This window comes from the organism of the source record quoted next, unplaced genomic scaffold (assembly GCF_019419815.1).
Source record: "Pyrus x bretschneideri cultivar Hongxiangsu unplaced genomic scaffold, Pyrus_bretschneideri_v1 Contig15, whole genome shotgun sequence".
In the NCBI taxonomy this organism is placed as follows: Eukaryota; Viridiplantae; Streptophyta; class Magnoliopsida; order Rosales; family Rosaceae; genus Pyrus; species Pyrus x bretschneideri.
Window position 1 is genome coordinate 7,177,556 of NW_025999446.1, and position 8,434 is coordinate 7,185,989.

Genomic DNA, 8,434 nt, shown 5'->3' on the forward strand with positions numbered 1-8,434 from the left:
CAACCACTAAGTCACCCCGTGATGGTTAAAATGGTGCCTCCATATAGTAAAAGGTTTTAGAGACCAAGTATTCAATTATACCATTCTATTCTATGTACCAATATTTCAACCCAGGAATCCAGTTTTTAATTCAATTCATGATCCCCGCCGTAGAATGCTTGTATAAGGTTGCAAGTATGAAATTTAAATTACAAACATAAAGAAATATCATCTATTGATTTTTTTTTCTTTTTTAACAAACGATATTGCCTACACTAATAGAGTGAGAGAATGAGTTAAGTTTTACAATGAACTAGCAATAATGTGATTCAAATTCGCTTTCGGCGATAATCGAACTGACCTCTTATTTACAAGTAAAAAGAAATATCTTTAGACTGTAATATTAAATAGCATGATCGATTTACTTTTAAATATTCGATAGTAGGACAAATTGTGATTTTAATCATACATCGGTCACTAATTGCTATTGGGTCTAGTGATATTGACTTCATTAATTTGGTTAAAAAATGTCTTAAGCTTAAGTCATATGGATGATGAGACTGCCAAACATTTATGCCTGATTGCATGATAGTATTTACATTAATGATGGTATGCTTAACCTCACAATATATTAGTAATAATATAATTTAAATTCATTTTTTTACAAGAATTAAATATAAAACTTCTCATTTACAAATGAAAATAAATACTACTAGACGATAGTATTAAGTTAGAAAAAATTAAACTGGTCGAAGAATAAAAAGTACACATTAGTCAGATTGATGGATTTAGATTGATGGATGAATGAGACAATTTAAACTAACCAACGGAAAAGGATCTTCTCCAGATCGATTTTGTAGGGATCCCACATAGGATGTCTATATCTTAGCTTTTCATCATACATCATCATACGATTATTTTTCGTCAATTATTATTTATATTTAATTTTAAATAAAAAATTAAATAATTTATAAATACATACACGATGAATGATTAAAATGTAAAGATCCTAAATGGATCTAGATGGGATCCAATTCCAAAACCAACCTCCAAGACGTCTCTTGTCACATCTCAAAGAGTTGGTCGCTGCTGCAATGCGTGCCTTTAATGTATTTTCATATCTTAATCTCCTATTTCTTTTTTTTCCAAATATCTCTTTATCGAAATAGAGAAAAGTAATAATATTTATTGATCTTGGTATGATTCAATTTTCACTAATTTGTTTATTCTACTATTTATTACTTTAATCTATTAACATTATCATTGTAAGAAAAAAATCTGCTTTCCTTTTTTTATTTTACTTTTTTTAAATTTTATTTTTATTGTCAGCTAATATTTGTGTTAGGTTTAGCAAAAAGCAAAAGCAAATCAAAAGGGACTATTTCTCGTTTTGGCATGAACTGAAAGCCAACATTAGTTATAAGCAAATTAATTAGTATTGTTAATGGAAGGTTTCTTTTGGTGATGAAACCTAATCCTTGGATTAGAGATCTTAATCATCATTTTTTTTTTCTTTCAATTGTGGTACCAAAACAAAATTCGACTGAATTGGTCCATTTGTTGGTTAATTCAAACCTTTAATATGATTATGACATTGGCTCCTAATACCAAAGAATCACTATCATATTTTCCATGAGGCTATTATTATTGGATTTGAATCCTCGTCAGATTCATTTCCTAGGGATCCTAGTGATCAACGTACTAGACCGTTGATAAAAAATCGTACAGCCACAATTAAATGTTTTATATATTTTTAAAAGTAAAGTAGCCTTGTTTTGCATGAAAAATATAAAAAAGGAAAAAATTGTGGCCGTACGATTTTTTTATCAATAGGTCCACATGCGTTGATCCCTATGATCCCCAGGGAGGGTATCCAGCAAGGATCCAATTCCATGATTATTCTCCATCCTAATGGGCTGCTTAAGTAAACAATGGGAACTTTGAGAATGAAAGTTATAATATCGTCACTCAAATAGTGCGAAAAGGAGATTTTTTTTTAAGTGTTCAATATTCAAATGGTACTTCATGTATTATAAAATAAGTGGACGGAATAAAAAAATAAATTATTTTCTTCACTTATTTAATGACATTTGGAGTACCATTTGAAACCCGATACTTCAAAAAATATCTCGTACAAACATAAAAGTACATTTGTGAACTTGAAACGAGTGGTAAATTTAAAGTCATAATTTACGAACCTCAACAAGACCTAAACAACTAAAAAGTTCAACATGTAGTTTGGAGATAATTTAAGAAAAACTAATGAAAAGAGCTTGAAAACTTTTAGTTTTAACCAAAAGGACAAAAATGTGTTGTAAGTGAATAGTACCATGATTGACCTTTTAGAGTAAAAATATTGCTTTTTATTAAAGTGAACGGTACCTAGAACTTTTCGTTAAAGTTCCCTATAAGTTAAGGTGTGGTGGAGGTATATGGGTGAATGATATTTGATTGTGCGGGGATCAAAATGAATCATTCATGAGTACTTCATCTTTAACCTACAAGATGGACAAAATTTACTTGTTTATTACTTCAACATACCTTACATATCATGAGTGATCCAATCTAATTCAATTGTACATTGAACGTGCCTTAAAAAATTGAGTCAGTACGCATTATTCACGATAATTTTTTAGTGTATCGAAAATACAGTCTAATACACCAAGTGTTATGATAGGATTGGTTGGAAAAAAATTTCTTTAAATATCTAACCAATCTATTATTATACTTTATGTACCAAGTTGTGTTTATAACATCATAAAAAATACCTCATTATCCACATAAGAACTTATGCTTTTCAGTGCTGGTTTCCCAACGAAAACCCAGTTGTTAGTTAACCGGCTGTCCCAAAAATGATTGCAGACGTGCGTGCAACTCCAAGCCCAAGCTATATGTACCTCTGTCTAAACATAAGGGTATGAGGAATAATAGAGGGATTAAATTTGCAAGTTAAATGATATGGTCGTTGATAATTAAATCATTATTTAACTATTGATTAATATTTCTTAAAACACATCATTTAGCTTGCAAATTTAATTTAAAATTTTGATCTCTCTAATATTATTCAACAAATATATGGTCACTGGTGAATCATGATGCTACAAGAGTGTGCGGGTCACGCGATGGAAAAGAGGGTGGGCAAATAATTTTTATTTTTTAAGGACCAAAATATCTAAACAGTTGGTGAGTGGTTGCCCAGTGGACACGTGTCCAACTCAAGGAATTCAGTGGGATGTGGTCTGGGTTCCGTGGAGCATCCGCCAACTTCGAGGCAGCTCAACGTACAATTGGCGGGGGCACCGTCCGCCAATCACAGCCCGCCATAAGTTTTCCACGAGGCAACAAGAGAACCCCAGTCATGAATACGACACACTTTCCTACTCGGCTAATTATAATAAAAAGGATATTTACGTGTCGTTTGGGTGAACCAAAATATGTGATTAGTCGTAGGTTGATTGGTGATTGCCTGATTGGGATTTTGTGTGCGTTGATAGTGTCTGCCTGCATTCAGGTTCGGTATTTTAAATTGAAAATATTTTTATTCACCACATTAAAATGATGGTGATTCACTGAATCTCACTATTTTATTGTGTTGAGGGTCCAAAATATCATTTACAAGTCCTAATCATGTTTCAAGGCCTAACCATTGTGGAAGCGTCACAAGCCAAGTTTAAATTCATGAAAAAACTACGAAGCGGAAAATATGTCTATCTACGATAATGTTATGCCAGTAAAATAATAGTTTATTAGATGTTAAACTCATGCAAATCATGCTTATCTACCATGCCAAACCGTACTATGATATTAATACGTTAATATTATAATACTAGTCACGCCAAGCATGCGACACGCTTAAATGAGCCCAAGCCTTGTCGAGTGATTTTTGGTGTGAATGGTCACCGAACTTCACTGAGCTTACGTGGAATTAGAATTTTGGAGGACTTTTGGGCTACTTGGGAGCAATAAAAGTCCAAGCCTATGATTTTGGCTTCACGTGGAAAGGCTTGACCAACTAGGATACTTAGGAAACAACGAAAACCCAAAGCCGACCTAACCAAATCAAAACCAAACCACATGTTTATCTAAAGTCGTGCGTCTCTTTTATTGTGTAGAAAGAAGCCCACACAGGAAAAAGAAGACAAAGAGCAAGAATGAGCGTTACTAAAGTTGGACGCGTGTTGTGGGACTTGTTCCAAGAAAGGTGTTGTGGGACTGGGTTCAGGAAAGAAGAAACTTTGGGCAGTGTGCTTAAATAGGCTTCACGAGACTCCTAGCCTCTGCAACGTTATACCAAAAAGGAAACCCGTAGCTGCAACCATGGAAATATGAATGAAGACTTAGCCGATTTGGAAGAGGAGAAGAAACCAAGAGATTCCCTAACTGGAGCATGGAAAGATCTTTGCGTCTATTAATACAAGGCATCAATATGCTGTCAGAGGGGAGACACAACAACGCGGGGGGAAGAAGAATGATAAGGGCAAGACTGCACCATGCGAAAAAAACTTTCTCTAAGTGCAGGAAACCCTAGTTCTTTAGGGATAAGCCTTCCTTTCATCTTGAGCCTTCCAATAAGCCTCCTTAATCTTGCTCAACCATCAAACCAATAGCAAACGTAGATTAGCTACTTCGAAACCATACAACCTTCACTACTATGTTTAACATTTAGCGTAACGAACACAAATTGGTCGCGCAAAGCTTATCCCCATCGCACAAACGTCAAAGCGAGGAAAACTTCGTTGTGTAGAATTTGTCGTGCAAAGATCGTGAAGAAAGACTTTGTGCAACGAATAAATACATTGGTTGCTAAGAAGAAGGCGAGACGGTTTCGTCTTCATTGCACCAAATTTTAGGAACGGAGATCTTCGTTGCACAAAATGCTAGGATACAAGTAGCAGTCATCAGGATACATACATGGGATGACTAATCTCTGTCTCTAAGAACTTTGCGCGATGATTTTTATTCTTGCGCCACGAAAATGGATTCATCGCAAAAAATTATGCAAGATTAAGGTATTTGTTGCGCAAAAAATAAAATATATATTTTTTAAATTTATTTTTTTGCTCTAGTTTTAATTTTGTAATAAAATAATGAAATTAAATTGCAATAAAAATATGTAATGAAAAGAAAAATAATTTATTTAAAATAAAAAGAAAATGTACTTACAAGGAAAAAGTTTTAAAAGTAAGGGAGTAAAAATCTAAGAAAAGAATGTGGAATAATTTACAGGGTGATCGTTCACAAGCGGCTAGAACGTTTAGGGCAAGAAGGCCTTAGGGATGAGGACGGGCTCAGAGGTCAAAGGGGCGGAGTTCTGGGCATGCGCAGGTTGGAGAGGCTCGGATGTCGACGGGGTACAAATATCCGGGAGACGAATGCCGGACTCACTAAGGGCCTTTATGATCATTGACATCTCGCTTTTATATGAGGCGAGCTTAGTCTTAAGGCTAGCCACCTCTTCTGTCAAAGCTGTCACCTCGCCCATCAACTACGAGGATGAAGAGGCTCTAGGTTCCCGCCACTGGGCATTCCCCATCCCCCTACAATACGTCCCTGACCTCTGCCCGAGAGTTTGATCCAACGTGTCTATAAGGATCTGAAACCCCACATCCTCGAGGGGATCCATAGACTCGATCGAAGTCTCGGGAAGAAGCTGGGAGACGGACTCCTGAGAACCTGCTGCCTCTTCTCCATCATCGTCACCTGTGTAATATAACATGAAATATTAATAATAACATTTCAAATAATAACCATGATACTTGAATGTGTAAGATAGTAATTACAATTAAAGAATACTTACTTGAAGGGACTCGGCCAACTCATCCTCGGGTCAAACATAAATGTCTACAAAGACATCGATCTCTGGGAATTTTGAACCCTTGAATAGAACAAGATAAGAACAATGTTAATACGAAAAAAATTAATATTACTAACATATTAAAAATTGAATATGAAAAGCTTTATTATTACCTGTCGTTGCGCCTCTATTCTATATGAGAAAGTCCTTGAACCTGAATGGTGGAGAAGAGTCTTCTTCTCCTGATTGATCTTGTTGGCTTTCATCTTCTTCTGTTATATACAAAATAAACATATTAGTTGTTATTTAAATGAAGTATTAAAAAAATCAATAAACATTAGTAAGAAACGTATAATACTTTTAGACTTAATATAAAAAACGTACCACATAGTCGGGCTCCTGAAAATGATTGCAGAGGCACACCCAATTTTCTTCTTGGTCCTCAAACTTCTTCGGGCACCCTCCTCAAGAGCGATTTGCGGATCATCAAATGTTTGAAAATATTGGTGCAGGTCGCTTTTCCATTGCTTGTACCTTTCAATGAAGAGCATGTTGATGTATGCCAACATATTGTCGTTGATGTCGTCGAAATTGTAGTTCGTTTGCAATGTAACAAATTAATTACAAACATTAATTAATATAAATATATAAAATTTAAAGGAAAAGCAATAAAAAGTCAAGATACTGACCGACAAATAATCATGCACCATCGTCGTCACCTCATCTGGCATCGCTTTCCAAGACTTCCATTACATAGAGCAATAGGTCCGATCGACGTGACCAATGTCAGGGGCCAATGCGCTATGCTACTCCACTGTTGGTACAGCCCGATGCCAGTCGTCGTATCCGATCGTGATACGTTTGTTGGTCACTCAGGTGACCTTCGCCGTCTTTAACTGGAGACAAGGTCCCCAGGTATTTTGCTTTGCTGAAAAAAAGTAAAAAAAAAAAACTACAAATTATACCAAAATTTCGCCAGAACCTCCCCTAAAGTTATAACATTTCCCAAACCTTGGACATTGTAATGAATAATATATGATATCTAGCAACAATCACAACATTTGAACAAGCCAAATTTGGACGAAACGCACAGTTGCAGTATGTAACAATTTTGATTGAACTTAATATATGAATAACTAAATTCACAAAGAAATAAAGGGAGTTATTTAACTTTACCTGGTTGTGACCCCGAGGCATTAGTAGTGGATGCCGATGTCGTGTCGGGTGTGCGGGGGTGGCGGTGGACTACGCCTGGCGGTAACAGGTAGCACCACTGAAGAGGCTGATGACATCAGTGCCTAGGAGACTCGGGGACCAACTGGATCAACCGAATTAACTAGCCTGGGGTCCATTTCTGCTGGAGCAGTGGCGACTGAAGTAGGAGGCAGGGAAATCGAATAGGGTGCAATCGTTACCTGCCTTACGACTTCTAATAAGATGCGACGTCTGCACAATTACAAAAAAAAATTAAATGCATATATATGTTGTGATACGACAGCAGCAGCCTTTAGAAATTCAATCCAATTAACGAATGATATGGTTTCGGGGTTGCTCAAAATACCAATGCACAGAAGATTTTTTTCTTTTAAAAATATAATGTAGATTAGCTTGAAGGAAAAACTCTTTGCTGCAATATTAGTGCACTCGGTGTCTTAGTGTTGCCACAAATGCAGACTACTATATGTGTTATATATATAACTTTAGACAGTGCATATACTCGTTTAGGTAAGCTGAAATAACAATAAATTCAATCCAATTCCAATACCCACGTTCCACAGTAACAACCAGGATCGTCTCTCCAAAACATTACAAGTACATTATGATTGTTGATTCTAGTAAGAACACACAACTTACTTATGCAATTCTTCATATTAAAGTTTCAAGGAGCACATCAAGAACTGAAGGAACACAAAAAATAACTATATAAAGGGGAGCCACGTCACTGAAAGCTGTTACACCCTTCAGAAGCATTCATCAAGAGATTTACACCCCTTTCTTTCTAATTAGATAATACACCTTTCCAAAAATTAACATAATAAAGCTTAATAGTATCCAAAGGAGATTATTCAAGAAGCTCCAATTAAGTAAATAAGATACACTAATGAGATCTTAGCCTCCGGTAATTTTATACTCAATAGTCTCAATCAAAGACATTCCCACCACCCATGTACAAATGGGGATTATGGTAGTAACAATCAAGAACTGCCTCTATTTGGAACCAAAGCATACAGCAAAAACTATGGATTAATAAATTAATCCACATAGGTATATTTCGAATCCAATTGGTCAAAAGTGCAAGCCATAGGATAGGATTTTAGACCGCCCACTTTAAGGACTTATTTCACCGATTCAGCTCACTTTGTTCATACATGGTGCCCCACATAAAGATCCGTAATACACACACACACACACACACGCATATATTTTGTAACTGAAACGGCAAATAAAGGCTAATTAGATCATTACTTAAGGTAACATCTTCTCTACACTATATAGATGAACAAAGGTTTTTATTTTTGTGAGTTTGATGATGTATCTACATGAGTCCTACGAATTTTAATCGTTTGTTTTAGTATATAAATACAAAGCATATATTGTGTCCGATCAACTGTAAGATTATATGCGTGAAATTTTATGCTATCTTCAAGATGTTTTTCCAGC

The 8,434-nt window shown here is 35.5% G+C and overlaps 1 long non-coding RNA gene across 1 annotated transcript; it reads right to left on the reverse strand.

Moving 5' to 3' along the window:
- Positions 1-5,945: 5,945 nt before the first annotated feature.
- Positions 5,946-6,680, reverse strand: LOC125475460. Its single transcript, XR_007256813.1, has 3 exons — positions 6,463-6,680; positions 6,158-6,307; positions 5,946-6,045 (listed from the first exon to the last, which is right to left on the reverse strand). It is a non-coding gene; the product is annotated as an uncharacterized LOC125475460 (long non-coding RNA).
- Between the last annotated feature and the right edge of the window lie 1,754 nt (positions 6,681-8,434).